At 37.1% G+C, this 17,523-nt stretch overlaps 1 long non-coding RNA gene across 2 annotated transcripts; it reads left to right on the top strand.

Annotated features, from left to right (window-relative positions):
* Positions 1–2,010: 2,010 nt before the first annotated feature.
* LOC120506685 lies at positions 2,011–12,569 on the top strand. 2 transcript variants are annotated; one of them, XR_005628572.1, is made up of 5 exons: positions 2,011–2,140; positions 7,667–7,784; positions 7,901–8,161; positions 8,876–9,537; positions 12,275–12,569. It is a non-coding gene; the product is annotated as an uncharacterized LOC120506685 (long non-coding RNA). The 2 variants fall into 2 exon arrangements; XR_005628573.1 differs by having other exon boundaries at positions 8,876–9,495.
* The last annotated feature ends 4,954 nt before the right edge of the window (positions 12,570–17,523 follow it).

Below are 17,523 nucleotides of genomic sequence, written 5' to 3' on the forward strand. Positions count from 1 at the left end.
AATTGTATTAAATAATTGAATTGCTGCTGAAATCCTTTCCCAATTAAATGAAGAAATTCAAACAATCTTCATCTCCCAAATGGCCAAACATCCCATTTTAAAATATTTGTGAATATATTGTGCATATGACCCTGCCCCCATTTTTGTTTAGTTTCTCTGTCTGCATGCATCTATTTTTATAAGAAAGAATGTAGGTGGTTGAATAATAACTGATTTTTGTTTGTTCCTTTTTAGTGTTTTCCACCTACAGCCTATCCTTCATGTCCTTCAGAAAAGAAGGTTGCATATTTACGTGTAGTGCTTAATGAGAAAATACATCCTTGCATATGATATGCTCTGCTTCCTGTCATGTAGTCATTATTCTCTTGCAGTTTACCAGTGCTTTTTGGTTTATAGATTCATGATTAATTTATTCTCAATCTACAAGAAAGCCCTTTTAATTCCAAGAAGTTGGTTAGATGAATTACCAGACTACTTTATTTGCCCTGCTTATCTACTGGAATGTTTTGCAATTATCATCCCTTGCCTTTCCTGAGTGGAAAAGAAATCAACTACTGATGAATTTAGTGAGAGACAGGGAATTTTTTGCAGGTTTTAGGATTTCTAGCAGGATGGAGTCCGTCAGCAAAGAATGGTGTCAGGAGTGAAACTGTCCTGGATTTTCACAGCTGCCACAGCTGCTGCTTTGAGAGCAAATGGAGGAAGACAGACTGTCTGTGCTCCCATCAAAACCTACAAGGACACCGTGCAAGGCCATGCTCATGTAGTCTGCATTGCCCTGGGGTGCCCATGGCTACAGGCAGCCCCACCTGTGAAGGCATTAGACATGCATGTATCTGGCATGCAGCCAGTGGAGACCTCAGCTGCCAGCAGGAACTGCTTTTACTCATCTGCTTCTTAAGCTGAAAGAAGATTTTGCGTTGAACGAATTCTGACTATCTTGGTGCTTACTCTCAATTTACTCATCAACTTCTATGTTTGTTGGATGGAATTTCAGATGCTTCGTGGATGCTGACCAGGTGAGGAGACAAAGTCTAAACCTCAGCAAAATGGATCAGTGTGTGTTGTGCCATTCGGAAGCTGAATCTGCTAGGCAAACATTTCCAAACATGTTTTGGTGGCTTCAGATATAAATGTTAGGACAACTGTGAATCAATCATTTATAAGCAAAAAGGGCACTGAATGAGGATTTGGGACACCTGTGATCTATTCTCAGCTCTGCCTGTTCTTTGCTCTGAAGTTTTATCTGTGTAGTTGGTAATTTTTTCCTGCGTGTTTGTACAACATCTGGAAAAGACACTTCTGTTTTGGTGTGGTGCCCTCCAGTTCTTCTGTAAATAATCTTGCTGAAGTGTATGAGCATGCAGTGCAGAGGGGTGTGGACTTAGGAAGGGTAGGAAAGAAAGCAAATGTGAAGACTTTAAATATACAGTTGCATATGGGTGAATAGAAAACATACCCTTGTGTGACTTTGTGCTGCTAGAACCCAATGCTCTCAGCTGAACAGAAAAATGTCATTGTAGTTAGTGTAATTTGCCACAAAATGTTTGTATGAGCCTTACATACAGAGAAAAACACATGTGACATATACTTAGGAGTACATATTTCCTTTGGGAAATTTCAGTTCTATTAAAAATTTTGAGGTCATAAAATGTTACAGCTGCATTAAGAATTCATAGTTGAGTGAAAGAAAATAGGTATCTTGCCTGGATTTGTAGTACCTTAAAAAACAAGAAATATTTTATTCATTCATCTCTATGAAAGCAAAAATAAGCCCATCTCTTTTTTACCACAAAGATAAATTGATAACATCTTTAAACTACTACCGGTGAGAACAAGAGAGTATTAGGACCAGGTGTAAAACTTTAAATACTGAGAAAAGCATTTAACAATCACACTCATCTGCTTGAGGCATGTGTGTATGAGGCATCTAATAATTAGGAAAGGAAGGAACAGCTGTATCTTGGATAAAGACTCCTTGGCCACACCAAGATAAATAGCTAACAGCTGGTTTCCCACAAGGGGTTACTTTGCTGTAATGCCCCTTTTTCTGCTCCCTTGCTTAGATGAAGCCTCTCTTAGGCCAAAGGGATGACGTGTTTATACATCATGGAGACAGATGTTTTCATCCTTGAAGACGGTAATTTGTCCTGGCTGTGGAAAATTAGTTCTCATTGGTCACATTGGGAGTGGACACAGATGTTGTGTATTATAGTGTTCAAAGTCACACTACTTATTAGGGTATCAATGCTGCATAGCTTTTTTAGACATGAAAAATGCTGAATAGGGAATATGTTTCTTTGTGCAGTTAAATTCTGGATATTAGTATAAATTATGAAGGTTTGCAAGGTTTGGTTTTGGTTTTTTTTGAGACCATGAGAAGAGAGCTTCATTGGATGCTTTATCATTCTTTCCAATTTTGTAGCTGATATATTGACACAAACACAATATAATTCATAGTAGGGCTAAAATTACAAATATAAGGTGTTTCAGCTAAATGGAAAGGACAGTCTCTCACTCTGAAGGCACTGATCAGGTCTTCAAAGGGGATGATAAGCTCCCTAAAAGACTCATCTTCCTGTTCTAGTTTTCTGCTTGTAGGATGGTGAGCCTATATGAGTGCATATCCAAGAGTAACTGAGTCCTCTTTTGCTGACTTGTGCTGCAAGAGCTGAGCTCTGTCATCAAACCTGCAAATAACATCTAGTTTATTTTTCAAGCAAACAATCTGAATATGGACATTTAGTAGAGTTTACAAGGCATAATATTGGGATTTTTAGCCTCCTCCTCTCTACGGAAAATGCTGAAAGGTCCAATCCAAATTTTATCTTGTGCTGTTCTTTCTTTTCTGCCTGATATTTATTGGTTTTGGCACATGAGTAAGGTTTTTTCCTTTCTCTGCAGATGGCCTGGAAAAAATTTGTTCTTCTGGGTACATTATAAACATACCCTGCAGATCTCAGAACTGCTTCTAGGATTGATGCTTTTCTCAAAGGCTATTTGAAATGATACACTTGTTGTTTTTCTTCCCCAGCATGCGCTGCAAAACAATACACATCCTTGTGAGACTTCTTCATATATACTAAATCTTGAGACCTTTTCAGAGTCTTTGCATTTATTTTGGTAATTATTACAACAGGCTTATTAAAATAGATATATAGATGATGAAACACATAGTCATTTGATATATTTGGGTTGTAGCACCAATCCAAACACATTGTAAGCACAATATTTATTTCCAAATTTTAGCTGAAAATCTAATTATGGAATTATGAAGTGATTGATACAGGCAAATCTGATACAACATAAGTTTTGCCAGCAGAAATTTACATGAGAAAGGAACGTGAAAGAGCTTAAGAGACTTTCCAGTAAATCTTTCCAATGTAATTATTTTTCAGAAACTATACTGCAGAGAAATTCTATGACTTCTAGAGTATCAGCTGAGGTTTGCCAAGAAGAATTGGTAATTTTTATATAAAAATTGTGAGACAAAATTTTCATTGCATCTATCAATCTGAAATCTTTCATGCACTTTCATTTTTATGGCAAATTAATATACTTTTGTTGCTTCATTTCAGATTTCATAGAAGTTTATTTAAGCAAAAATTTGCTCTAATTATAAATGTATATGCTGAGCCCTTATTTCGTAAGGCAATTTTTCTTAATTTTAGATTCTATTAGCCAGGTTGTATCTACGCATTACAAACTAAATTTACCAGAAATGTAGCTTTAAATCACAAATAGTAGGATCCTGTTATCTACTCTACTTTATCTTTCATCCTGGTCCCTTGTGTTCCTGAATATACAGAAGTCAACAGGAACAGAGACTGGAAGTGATGCCAACTTGACCTGACAGACTCAGTGTAATATGACTGTTGCTGAGTCAGAACATAATGTATGTAACAAAGCTAATACAAAGAAAAATCAATTTGAAAAAGAACACTTTTTATGAAAAGTAAATTTCCAGCTTTTTATTGGAACAAAAGTTTATATTTTCGTAAATACTGACCTGTTTTCTTGTTTCATACTTCTCTTGTTTGCATGGTTTAATCTCAGCCTACAGCCCACGCCCACATAATCACTTCTTCATTCTCTCGTGGTGGGATGGGGGAAAGATTTGGAAGGGCAAAAGTGGGAAAATGCATAGGTTGAGATAAAGAAAGTTTAATAGGGAAAACTAAAGCTACACAAACAATCAGAACAAGGCAAGGAATTAACTCACCACTTCCATGGACAAGCAGATGTTCAACCATCTCCAGGACAACAGGGCTCCATAGTGCGTAACAGTGACCTAGGAAGGCAAATGCCATCATTTTGAACAAGCTCCTATTCCTTCTTCCTGCAGTTTTTCTGTTGAATGTGACACCTCATGGTCTGTAACAGCCCTCGGGTCAGCTGGGGTCAGTTGTTTTGGCTGTGTTCCTTCCCAGCTCCTTGTGCACGCACAGCCCCCTCGCTGGCGGGGTGGGGTGTGGAGCTCAAAAGGCCTCGGCTCTGTGTGAGCACTGCTCAGCAGTAACAAACCCATCCCTGTATTATCAATGCTGGTTCTGGACGTAATTCCAAAACACAGACCCGTAGTAGCTACTATGAAAAACCTTAACTCTATCAGGGACAAAATAGGCGCTGTTATTGAAAGGGCATTTTCTGATGGAAAACTCTTTCAATTAGAGTTTTCCAGCAAAGTTTGAAGTACAGACTTCATAGATCTTTAAACGTTGTGAGATTCTTTTTACATTTTCTTTTTGTCTGTTTTGAAGGAATTTATTAAAAAGGGTCAAATTGTGCAGGGTAACAGGGGCATTAAATAGAACTTTTTCAAACTTAGAACTTTCTCCCATAGAGAAAAATCAAAAGAAAAAAGAGATCAACTAAATCTTTATATTAAAGGTTTGAATTGTATTTGTTTGAGTTAATTAAATTTAATCACCTTCATATGCACTTTCTAATTAACAATTAGCCATGTTTTCTTTGTAATAAATGAGAAATCTTTCAGGAATATGAGAATGGATAAAAGCATGCAGCAGCTTAATGAATCTCTATTTTATCTTTGGAGAGCTAAGTTATATTTAGCAACAGTGACAAACAAAACTCTACACTGGTTTATGGTTTCAAATGTGACAATTTCTTTATGAAATCAACTATCTGCAATAACAAAATATTCCAAAAATAGTATTCTTCAATACACAGTCTGTATACTCCAAATGAAAGTGAAGAAAGTAAACTTCTTTTAAACAATCAACTAAGACTATTAAGAAGAAATACTGCATTTAACAAGACAGTTTAATGTGCAAGAAGTGTAGGCAGTTGAAAACACCCACATTTGCCCTAAATTTTTAAAAGGTCATCTTTTCAAATGACTTGATCTTTAGTAGGGAAAGAAAATTGTTATTTCCTCTGTTCTCCTAGACCTAATGGAAAATGTTGTAGTTTAATAAGTTAACAAGCAAAGGCAAACTGCAGATTTCCACAAAGTCCTGGTCATCCTGACCAGGTAATTCATGTTAAAATTACAGCCTGCTTTGTCTACAGAAGATTTATCTATATGTGAGTTGGTGTGTTTGTCTTACCTGACCTTGTTTAGAAACATCCTTTTTCTCCTTGTGAAGTCATAAGACCTTGATGATTTAAGCAGTACTTCCATGAAATAGATTTAAAGCAGCATTGACTGTGTCTAAAGCTGGATCTCCTACTGGCAAGTAAGAGACACAAACCCTGTGCGTCATCCTAGCTGCTCTTCCAGGTTTGCCTACTGGGGTTATTTCACTTTGTGCAAATCACAAAATCTTGGGACAAAGACAGACCAACTCTGTAGCTCTGCAGTTAATATCTGTAAAAAATTAACCTCGTCCTGGACAAAACGAGGATATCAATGTATTGAATGTATTCCTGGGTTATTTTGGGATGGAAGAATCCATCTCAGCTTTCTAGCGACATTTTAAAAGGACTCTATTTGGAGAATGCAGATGGATTATCCTAATAATATAAATATTTTTCAGTTGAAAGAAAATCTCCATTATTGATCTTAAACAGTCATCATATAATTTTTGTTTGTGCATTCTCCCTTGGTGTCTGCTTAGTGAGAGATTTTTGGACTAATGCTGTTTCTCTGGGAAGAGCCTTGCTTATGACACAAATTTTGAACTGTAGATGGTGTGTGATGAATGTACATTTTTGACCACTTTAAGGAGAGATCATCAGCTCTGTGGCGTAATTCTAAACCTGACCAATTTTGTGTCTGAAGCCCCTTCAATAATTAGTTGGGCAATATGACTTCCAGAACCATGTCCTGGAAAAGGACTTAATCATATAGAAAGATGCTGATTGATAAAGCCAAAAAGAATATTTGGAGGTGCACAGGCCAATTGCTGGCTCTGTCTGTCAGTATTAATGTTCTCTCTGGAGGCAGTGCCAGTACATATACTGTCAGAGGTGCTGTTGGTGGTTTTTCATGGACTGCTTGGTTGCAAAAATTGAGTTCCCTTTGAGTACCATTGACATCAATGGAAATTAGGAATACTCAACCTCTGGGAGGATTTAAGCGGAATAAAAGTTGTTGTGGAGTGTATCTTCTGTTTTCTTTTTCTTTTTCTCCCCTGGATTTGTTTGTTTGTTTTAATTAGTTACATATCCATGGAGAATAGTGTTTTCATTTCAAGCATTTGGAACCAGGTAGTAGGAAGCTATGGGGCAAAAAGCTTGTGTTTTTATGGGCCTATAGTGATATATCACCAGTGTGAAAAACAAAGTAGATTTTCCACCAAAAAAGCTTTTTGTCTGTTAGCTTGTTTTTTCCTGTGACCAATATTACATGTTTTATGGTGCACATTCCTGCTTACTTGCAAATTGAAACTGTATTCCCTTGATCTTGTGCATTCAATGAGATGGACAAAGTCTTCTAATTCCAAAACCAGAGGCTTCTTCATAAGACTTGAACACAGTACAATGTCAATCTTGTGATGCAAAAGCATCTTGTTGATAGATATTTATGTCATGCCCCAAGGCCACAGCTCTACTGCATTGGATAAGTTGCAGAATTTTAACAATGATTAATGATGTGCTCTGATGGCAAAAATCAAAAGACAGCCACAGAAAAATGTGGCTGTGCCAGAGGTGAGGAGTAAAGGCACCTGGTGCTAAACATTTTAAAGTATTCTTAGACTTGACTTGTGTAGAAAAGCCATTTTATCCAGAAGATCTTTCCTCAGTACTCACATCTTCTCATACTTAATGGAGATGCCACTAAATACAGGGAAAACAGGTGAACGATTGTGATCAGATGTTTTGACTGACTAAAGCATGTGAATGTATCAACATTATGGTCATCTGACCTTTATTTTCTGTCTTGGCCTTATTTTTATCCTTCTGTTTTGATCTAAAAAAACCAAGGTTAATTGTTATTATACAAACTGATTTGGATAACCATCAAAATATAAATAGTAATAACAATAAAAATAAGAATTTTATGTCAGCTTTTATTTCTCAAATATCAAAGTTATCTAGGGTTTTATAGTCACAGAAGGTATTTTTCTTCTTGCATAAGATTCTCCTTTCCACAATTTTTTTTGAAAGAAAGTACTGAAGAGCAGCTGAACTGGGGTTCTGTTCTTTCCCTACTTGTAATCAAAATGGTGAAATGTTATATTACTTTCTCTGATGTTCCCAGATCAAGATCCCACTCAACTTCTTCAGGGCCTTAAGAAGAGGCTAACATGCTTACTTTTTATAAAGCATGTGAAGAAAGGCACACAATAGGCATGAGAACAATAAGAACAAAGTAGTAGGTAAGATTTACAAACTTGCAAACTTTCCAATGTTTGTTTTTACCAATATACTCTTTATATTTTAATAGATTAAAAGTCCAAGCAGTCATAACCTATCTTTGCTAACACTTTGTCAGTCTGCACTTTTTCCTTTCTCATAGGAAAATATGCAATCCTGTTACCATGTGTACTGCTCTGCTGAGAATCTTCAATTGTGACAATAAATAAAGCCACCATCAACAGGGGGAAAGCAGTCAAGTGAGACCAGTGTTTACTTCTGTTGAACAAGCTGATCATGGTGATCTTGGAACATATAACTAATCCATATATGTTTCTTTACTCTTATGCCAAGATGATCATGTTTTTAACGTCAGCTGAGAAAAATCTCTCTCTTAAAGGTATTTTTAGTTTTATCTGTGGGAAACGTTTTCTTTTGCTTACAATGAATACTCTTTTACAATGTCAGAACTTGTTATGTTTTGAAGACTAATAACTTAAAAATTTTTGCTACGAAAAAGGGAAATTTACTTCAGCTGTTTGAAAGTGATGTTGTAGTGAAGCAGTTTTCTGTGAACAAAAATGTTATGTCAAGTTCAGATTGTAGAAGATATTTCTCAAAACTCTAAACTTTGGTCTAAAATCTGCTTCTGCATTATTAATTATTCCATTCACTGGACATGGAAATAGACCTGAAATTAGATTTTGAGATTTTTCCTATCTTCTTGCCCAAAATCTTGGACAAGCTGCTCAAATTAAAATGAGGAGAAAAAAAAATTGGAAGGGTACTTTCCTCCTAGATGATTTCATAGCATTTTCCTAGTTACTTAGCAGTGTAACAGGGTTATCAAGTCCAGAAGGCATGCCAGAAGCACTATGGTTTATATTTCAGTAAACTCTATCCTGTTATATTTTTTTGTTGGAAATAACAATTTATCCTTATATTAGAATCCAAGCCAGCATTATATCTACATGTATATGACATTGTAGATTCTCTGTGTCAGATTCACACAGAATATTACTTTAAACTCAACTTGGAGCTATTGTCTCCCTCTGTAGGAGATTAGTTTGTTCATTTGCTGTGCTTTTATCTCAAAAGATTTCTGTGTTTACAGACAAGGAAGAACTGGTTGGGATGTGGAGGCTGAGAACAAATTTGGCCACTGTGAGCCTGGAATGGTGAAGTTTGACAGGATCACAACCCTAGACTTCAGAAGAACAGATTTTGGACTGTTCAGGGAATTGCTTGGAAGACTATTATTGGGCTACTGCCCTAGTGAAGAGAGGAGAGGAAGATCAGAGTCAGTTAATTTTCAATGATCACCTACTCCAAGTTCAAGATTTGCTGATCTGTTTTAGTAGGAGGTCATGTGAAGGTGGCCAGACCTCCTCTGATGAACAAGGAACTCCTGGGAAAACTGGTGCATAAAAAGAAGGTGTACAAGAGGTGCAGGCAGGGACAAGTGCTGCAGGATATACAGAGAGAATTTTTCAATGTCCAGAGACGGATTTAGGAAAGTCAATTTAATCTGGCAAGGCACATGAAGGGAAACAAAGAGGATTTCTGCAGGCATAGCAGTAGCACAAGGAAACCCCAGAAAATGTGGCACACCTGCTGAATTGGTCAGAGGACCTTGTGACATGCAATACCTTCTTTTCCGTGGTCTTTTCCAGTGTGATTTACTTTTACAAACCCAGATATGGGGGATCTGTTCCTGGCCTCAGACAGCAGCTGGTGAGCAATTGCATTGGATTTGATTTCCCTTTCCTCCCATGGGTAAGTCTGATGCAAGCACAGACTAGTCAGGAATCTGTCCAATGACAGGACAAGAGACGATGCACACAAACTGAAATACAGGAAATATCATTTAAGCTTAGGGGTAAAAGTTTTTCGAGTGCATGTGGTCAGACACTGGAACAGGCTGTCCAGGAAGGTTGTGGAGTCTCAGCCAGTGGAGGTATTCAAAACTTGACTGGCACAGTCCTCATCAACCTGCTCTAGCTGATCCTGATGATCTCCAGAGGTTCTTTCAATCTCATTGTGACCTACAAGCTGTGCCTTATTCTTACATATACTCCTCTATGTTCGTAAGTAAGGATCACATCAGCTTACTTCTCATGGGGAACAGTTCTTCATGGTGACTTGTCACTTGTAATTGCCCTGAGAATCTGGTGTCACTTTGAGAAAGAATCTGCACAAAATTTGTACCTTCAAATTTTTCTGCCGTGATGAAAATGCATCCTAAATATGGAGTTAAAACAGGTGTGCACGAGACATTGTAATGGCAAAAACATTAATAACAATGTAAGAGTCAAAACCATCTAATTTAGTACCACAGGTATCAGAGCAGAGAAAGTTAGGGGTTATTGATTAAGAAGGCTTTGCAAATGTTTAATGGCCCCCTCCTTCCTATATGAAAAAGTGATACTGTCATAAGCTGCATAAATTGCTATTTGTTTTAAAACAAAGATTCTATCTAAAAAGCAGTATGCTTACAGTTTCCCTCTTTAAACAGGATGTATATTTCTTTAGTTTTAAAAAGTATAACAAATACAGTATTTGAACATCTGTTTATAGAAGTTGGGGGAGCTGTGTAAATCTTTAATACTGTATGCTTGTTCTCTTGGTTTCTGTCATCATCCATAATTTAAAGCAATTAAATCCTGGATGTAGAAAGAGTCACCATTTAGCTAGATCCAGGGCTAACACACAGCATGCCTGTTTTTTCCTCAGGGTGTTAGGAGCTTGGTGCTTTGATGAGGTGATAAGATACAAGGATAGTTACAGAAACGTGGAAGGGCCACTAGACATATCAGGGGTAGCACCACAGCCTTAGGCTCTTCTCTGTGGCCAGCAGCTATGAACTTCAGCAGAATGCTCAATGGAGAGTAAAATTTAATTACAAGTGAATTGTGCCAGGATCTTCTGCCTTCATTCTCAAGATGATAAGACTTGACAGCACCTCTGTCCATTCAGGGTGAAATTTGTTGAGACTTCACTATCATACATGAACTTCGTGGAATTAAAAGCAGTCCAGTAAAATGCTAGTAAAGAAAGCATCTAATGATTTAGGTTTAAAAATGTCAGCCTTCAATTCTTGCACCTTTACTAGAAGTACAATTTTGTAGAGTGGTCAAGAGTTATGTCAGCAATTGCAGGTTTGTACTGTGATAAAAAGGGGCTGCTGCCTCAAATCACTTACTCTTATTTAATAAAAACTTTTATTTTTAATTAGAATAGAAAATGACCATGTTAAGAGACAAATTTCTTTAATTAGGGTTCTGTAATTTGTATATTCTTTCCATTGAAGGTTTAAATCAAAGGCAGAAGAACAGAGCATAGGACAACAATGTGTTACTTAAATCTGCTTGGAAATAAAATTTACTGTCTCAGTAAGAGTTAGGAGATTCTTCCAGGATCAAAAATGTTCTAGTACATTTCTTGAGATTGAAAATCTGATTAAAATGTAACATTTTTAATATACTGAAAAAATGGTTTATTTAAGAGATCCTCAGATGTATCACAAAATGAGAAATTTAAGAGTCCCATGTCTCTCCAGAAGCAAGACAATAGGAAAAATAAAATTGCAAACAAACAACAACAAAAAAATTATAAACTAGTTTAGATTACAGGTTAAATTAAATTTAAATTAAAACTAAGCATAATATTCTGACCTGAAGGGAACATCATAGGTTTATATAAATTACATAAGGGCTGTATCTCAGAAAGATTTCCTTAGAAATCATGGTTATCAGTAGGTAATTTCTTACTATGTGATACTAATATTATTTTTTAACTTACAGGGAATTGATGATGGTTCCATATACATTATGAGTACAGCCTGTATCAGTGTAGTTTGGGGGCATATATGCAGACCTTCTGACTCTCCTGAATTCTCTACCATTACTCTTTCTCTACTTCCAGCTGACCAGCTCATGGTTTTTGTACTGCATCCTTTCTCCACAGCTGTGATTCAGAGGTCAAGGTGTATCTCCATGGCTTATAGGTTACCCAGAACTGCAGTGTGATGTTCCTTTGCTTCTGACGTGTGGGGTCTTGAGATGGAAGAAGAACTACTCAGCCATGATGTGGCTGTGGTCTCATACTTGGCAGGGCCATGTGTATGGAGGGGTGCCAATGCCAGTGTGCCGATGTACACATATAGAAGGAGGCCAAGGCACCCTTTGGGCAAGGGAGTTTTCCTGGATATACAGTGTCATGCTCTGAAACAGATGTGGTGCAAGTCCTCTGTGTAATTTTGGCCCTGATGTTAATGCAGCAAGCTGAAAAATGTCCTTGCTTCATTATAAAACTTGGTGTTTTCTTTGATAATAGCAGTACAGTTATAAATTTCAATAAAATGTAGATAAAAATTTTAGGGTATGATTTATTTCTGGTCTGGTGTAAGTTATGTGTGAATAAAATCTATCTTGCCCACATTATAAATGGGTGGTGTACTGGCTTGCTTTCTAACCACACCATTATTAATATCTCCATGTTTTCTTGTTTGCAGTGCTTACAGAAAGCCCTGGATGTACCAATCTTCACTAAGCAGTGTATTTAACATGTTTCCAAGAGATGAAATATATAAATTCTGAGAATTCTGCCTTGATAATTTGTGGAACATGAAAATGGCATTGGCAATCCGCTGGTGGTATGCAGTCTAAGTACAATAGGAATTACCCACTGGCATGAAGAAAGTGATGTCATTAATAAGAGGTGTGCCCTTCTGCCAGGTATAGTTATCACTTGTAGGAACCTTGAAATGAGGTAAACATGTTCTGACTCTTTTTTAGGTATTCAATTACCTGTGGTGGGGGGGAGATTAAACTATACACAATAAAGTGTGCGTGTGCATATATATGTATGTGTGTGTGTATATTTTTCATCTGAAGGGGTGGATAGCCAGTGAATAGGGTTGACCAAATGTCTACTGAAGCATTAAGAGGTTGAACCTATATGAATGCAGCAGCATTGGGAGTGCACAAGGTTTGCATGACATCCACATGTCCTGTTTGCCTGGCATGACTTTGCTGAGAGTCATCTCTCTCAAGCAGCTCTCAGGCACAGTTTAGGGGTCAGAACAGGCTGTGGTCCCTTTCCACAGTCAGTCTGGATTTTGGATTTCTGTGCTGGAAATGTAAGGAGTTTTATTTGGAGTTTTTTTTTGTGCAAGGTGTCCTGAAGCAGTTGACCTATTCATCAGAGCACAGAATCTGATCATTTGAGCACACCCAGCCCGAATAGCAACATGGATCTGTTCTGGTGGGAAGTGGGACTGTGGGATGTAAACTGGAGGACTGCCTGTTTTGCAGTAATTAATCATCACATGCCATAAATCCTGGTGAGTGCAAACCGCACAACAGAATGTAGTTTACTCCTGCCCAAAAAGTGTTAAATATTGTAGCATCAAGGCTGTGAATGACAGTTTCATGGATTGAGCTGATATGCACATTTCAAATATGTTAAGCACATGAGGTCCTATAGAAAAATATACTGGTTATTTTAGCACCAGGCAGCCAACCTGCAGCTGTTCAGCCTCAGAGATGCTTCTTAGGCAGGCCTGCAGCTTCTTGAAAGTCCCAAATGAGCAATTTCCCTCCAGATGTGTGGGAAGATGGCTCCCAAATCCTGAATTGTACAATGGTCTCAGCTGAGCCTTCTAGTAGTGCTAGATGTGATAGCATAGGACACAGGTGTCCTCTCTCAGTTCTGAATGTAGGGAGCACAGGTTTCCATGCTTCATGTTCTTTGTAGAAAGAGAAAACCATGGTGGATGACCTATGGTCATTTTAGTTGAAGAAATGCATCTGAATAATCTGTCAGTTCATTTACCATCTTCTTTTATGCATTCTTAGTAGCTATGTTTTATATTAATAAATTATATTTGCACAGGACTTGTCTCTGAAACTGAGCCCAGCTGACAAACTGGTGTGGTTTATTTATGCTATTAAACATATAAGAAGATATTAAAATATTAGAGAGCATCCAAAGGAGGTCCAGAAAAATGGTGAAGGGCCTTGAGGGGAAGCCACAAGAAGAGTGGCTGAGGTTAATATTTCTGTTCAGTCTGGGAAAGCGGAGAACTGAGAGTAGACCTCATTGTTGTCCACAGCTTCTACTCTTTCAGTTTGAACAACACGTTACTCCTTGATTTATCACTACAGTTTCTTACAAAGACTGACTGACTCCCCTATAGGCCCTCTTAAAGAAAAAGAAGGTTGCCAGGAGGCTGCTCAATGATTTGATTTGAGAGCTAAAGGCATAACCCAGCACTCCTTTGGAAAACTCTGTTTCATAAAGAACAATTACTTCAGAAAAACTTGGTCATGTAGGATTTTTCTGCAGAGAAAATATTTACTTAAATTTAATCTCCTTCTTCTCCCCTCCTAAAACTGAAAAAACGAGCAGAATTTAAATCCATTTCATGAAAAGAAATAATTACATATCATGAAAAGAAAGAATTAAAAATCAGAGAACAAAGGAAAAAACAGTAGAAAGAAAATATGATGAAATCAAATGCAAGAGGAAAAAAAGGGAAATTTGGAAATGAAGTGAATAAAATGAAATGCACTGAGAAGAAATGAGGTGGAATGAAAAGACCAAAGCCTTCAAAAACAATATTCATTGAAATGCCAAATAAGGGAAAAAAGGGAAAAGAAGAGACAGGATTATAAATGAAGAAAATGAGATGCTTAAAAAAGAAATTGACTACAAAATGAAGAGAAAACTATATGATGTGATGCCATGAAATAAAGTAAAAATGACCAAACCTTGGCAAATTTATCCTTATTGAATTCACAAGATTTCATTTCTCCTTCCATGAAATGAAGACCTTCCTTTGATAAAAGGAAATGAAATCTTGGAATCAGAAAAAAATGTGTAACAACCATTCTGGAAAGGAGATATGACCAAAACAATGCAACTGAAAAAATAAAAAACTTGCAGATGGAGTGACTACAAGCAAAAGGATAGGGATGAAATGAGGTGTGGTGAAAAGGGCCAAAAGTCACAAAATTATATTTATTGAAATCTTGAAATCAGGGAAGAAAGTCAAATGAAAAGAGAGAAGTGATTGACGAATTCAAATGTTGAGGGAAAAAAAAGCCTCACGGAAATGAAAACCTTAAAAAGGTAATGGGATTACCTGAATGCAGGAAAATGGACCAAACCTTGCCCAATTGACCCTCATAAAATTCATAAGATTTAATTTCTTTTCATGAAAGGAAATTCTTCATTTCATGAAAGGAAATGAAATGAGAGAACAAAGTGAAATGAGAGAACAAGTGAACCTGTTCCAATGCCCAACCACCTTCTGGGTGAAGACCATTTTGGAATATTTATCTTAAACCTCCTCTCTCTTGAGGCTGAACAAGACAAGGGACCTCAGCTAGTCCTCATGTGGTTTCTAGACCCATCACCATCTTTGTAGCCCTCCTCTGGACATTTTCTTATAACTTTATATCCTTCTTAGATTGTCATGCCCAGAACTGCACACAGGACTCAAGAGAAATTTTTATACCTGCATGTAAGCTGTCTGAAAGTCCCTTTTCACTATTTTGAAAGGAGTCTGTTTTTTGTTTATAGATGTAAAACAAGCAGCACATTCTTAATGACCTACTGCTTGAGGGTGCTCTTTCAATATGCAGTGCAACACTGTTCTGGAAGAGGTTGTTAGAGTCTTGCTAGCTCTTCCCTAGTGGAAATTTATTCAGAGAAAATAAACATTTATCATTAGTGGGCTACTGCTCCCATTTCATCCTGCTAATGAATCCCTTCTACGAGGATTAGATGTTGATTAGATATAATGGCTGTTAATGATCTTATCTACTAAATTAAGGCAGATGTTAAGGGATTTATACTTAAAAATACCTCATGTGGTAAATCTCAGGAGTGTGCAGAAGAAAGGCAACACTGTCTGCATTCACAGTGATAACAAATTAACCATGACCTGAAGAGGTCAGGAAGCGTTCATATTATTTGATTAGAAAAGGTACAAGCAAAATTCCTACTTCCATATGAGCATTTTTGAAGACAATGTAATGAAAAGGAATTTTCTAAAAAGACTCTGAACCCAAGAGTAATTTTAAAAATATCATTTATCTGTAAGCTGTGAAAATGATTCCTGCTAGAGGAATTCAGTCTTGTCTGGTGAGAGGGACCAATCTGATTTTTATTTATGCCTCAACATATCTTATACACGAGGTGAAAAACTACACTGGGAGTTGTACACTTGCTGAGACCCCTATCCTTGGGGAGGCTTCATCAGGCAGCAGCTCAAGGGAGAGAAAGCTCTCTTCTTCCCCTTCTACTCCCTTTTCTATCATCCTTCAGTAGGAACACTTATCTTTCTTTACCAATAAACAGTTCTCCAATATAATATTGCTGTGCTTACACTTTATTTTTGTCTGAGAAATCCATCAAAAAGAATCCTCCCCAACTCCCCTTTTACAGTGGGATGGGACATCTGGGTTACACTGTGATGAAATCTCAGCTTTTTTATCCTTACTATTAGAAGCCTGTAAGAAGTAATTTTCAGTGTAGCAGATGTTGCTGGACTGGGTAGTAGTAAATTCCAGGAAAATAAGCAAGTAGCTCCTTTGTGAATGAGAGCAGGGATGTTAAATGAAAAAGAGAGAACGAAGCTCACTGGCTGAACATGTGTGTGATAAGGGTATCCTTGATGAATAACCTGTGAAACAATCCCCTAGGAAGAGGATGAAGGTATGCACCACTGCTAGATCTACTAAAGATGTTTTATGCTTTTGTGGATCTCTGTTTTTCATTTTTCTTTTAGTAATGTCAATGTTTATAGTATTAGTGTATCTACAGGGAGGGATAAAGCATTCTAAGGTCTTTGACTTGATGGAATGCTCAAGGTTGGCTATTTAGGAAGAGAATTCCTGGATTATGGCCTTCTTAGCTGAATTTAATAGTCTTTCAGTAGTTTTTCAATAATTTGAGTATCAAAATACGCTCTTTGGGAGACATTCCCATTATTGTCTTTTAATGACCAAGATCCTCTGAGTCCTCCAATAAGACAGCAAAATATTCTATCATGCTCAGTATTGCAAGCAAGGTGTCATCCATGTTCTTATTTTTTGGCTCATATGTTTAATTTTGAAAAGCCCTGATGTGATTATTAAGAATAAGAGTCATTGATAACATTTCATTGATGGGTGAAATTTATCTTGTACAGAATGGCAGCATGAAGCCACAGTAAGATATATGTGGGATATTAGCCTCTGATGGTTCTCTGCTAAGGAAGAATTCAATTAACAATAAATTTAATTATTTTGTTTTGATGTGTGGGGTTTTTAAGGCTTTCCTGAGTTTGTCAGCATAACTAAGAACCTAGGGGATGAAATGAGAGTCAGATTTTTGAAAGCAGCTAATAATTTTGGCTAGCTTTTTTTTTTTTTTCCCTCAGGACTTTTGGAAGGAAAGATGGATTCTGATATAAAATTTGAGACTCCTTCAAAGAAACTCTTTTTCAGAAAGCTTTGACAATTTAATTACTGAAACTCAGATTGTGGGAAAAGGGTATCCAGGTGAGTTCCCAAAGACACTAACATTTCTTGAGCACTTGGCATAGACTTTTGAGCTTTGTGTTCGAAGTTCAGAGGCTCCCTAAACTGGGTTTTAAATGTTACTGTGAGGAACCAATTTAATTTTGATTTTTGTGTCTGCACTGTTTATCAGAGAGATGTGGGGGAGGGGCTACACATGTGCCGTGTGCAGGAGACAACTGGGAGAAGCCAG

Source organism: Passer montanus, unplaced genomic scaffold, assembly GCF_014805655.1.
Source record: "Passer montanus isolate IOZ18808 unplaced genomic scaffold, ASM1480565v1 scaffold4, whole genome shotgun sequence".
NCBI lineage: Eukaryota > Metazoa > Chordata > Aves > Passeriformes > Passeridae > Passer > Passer montanus.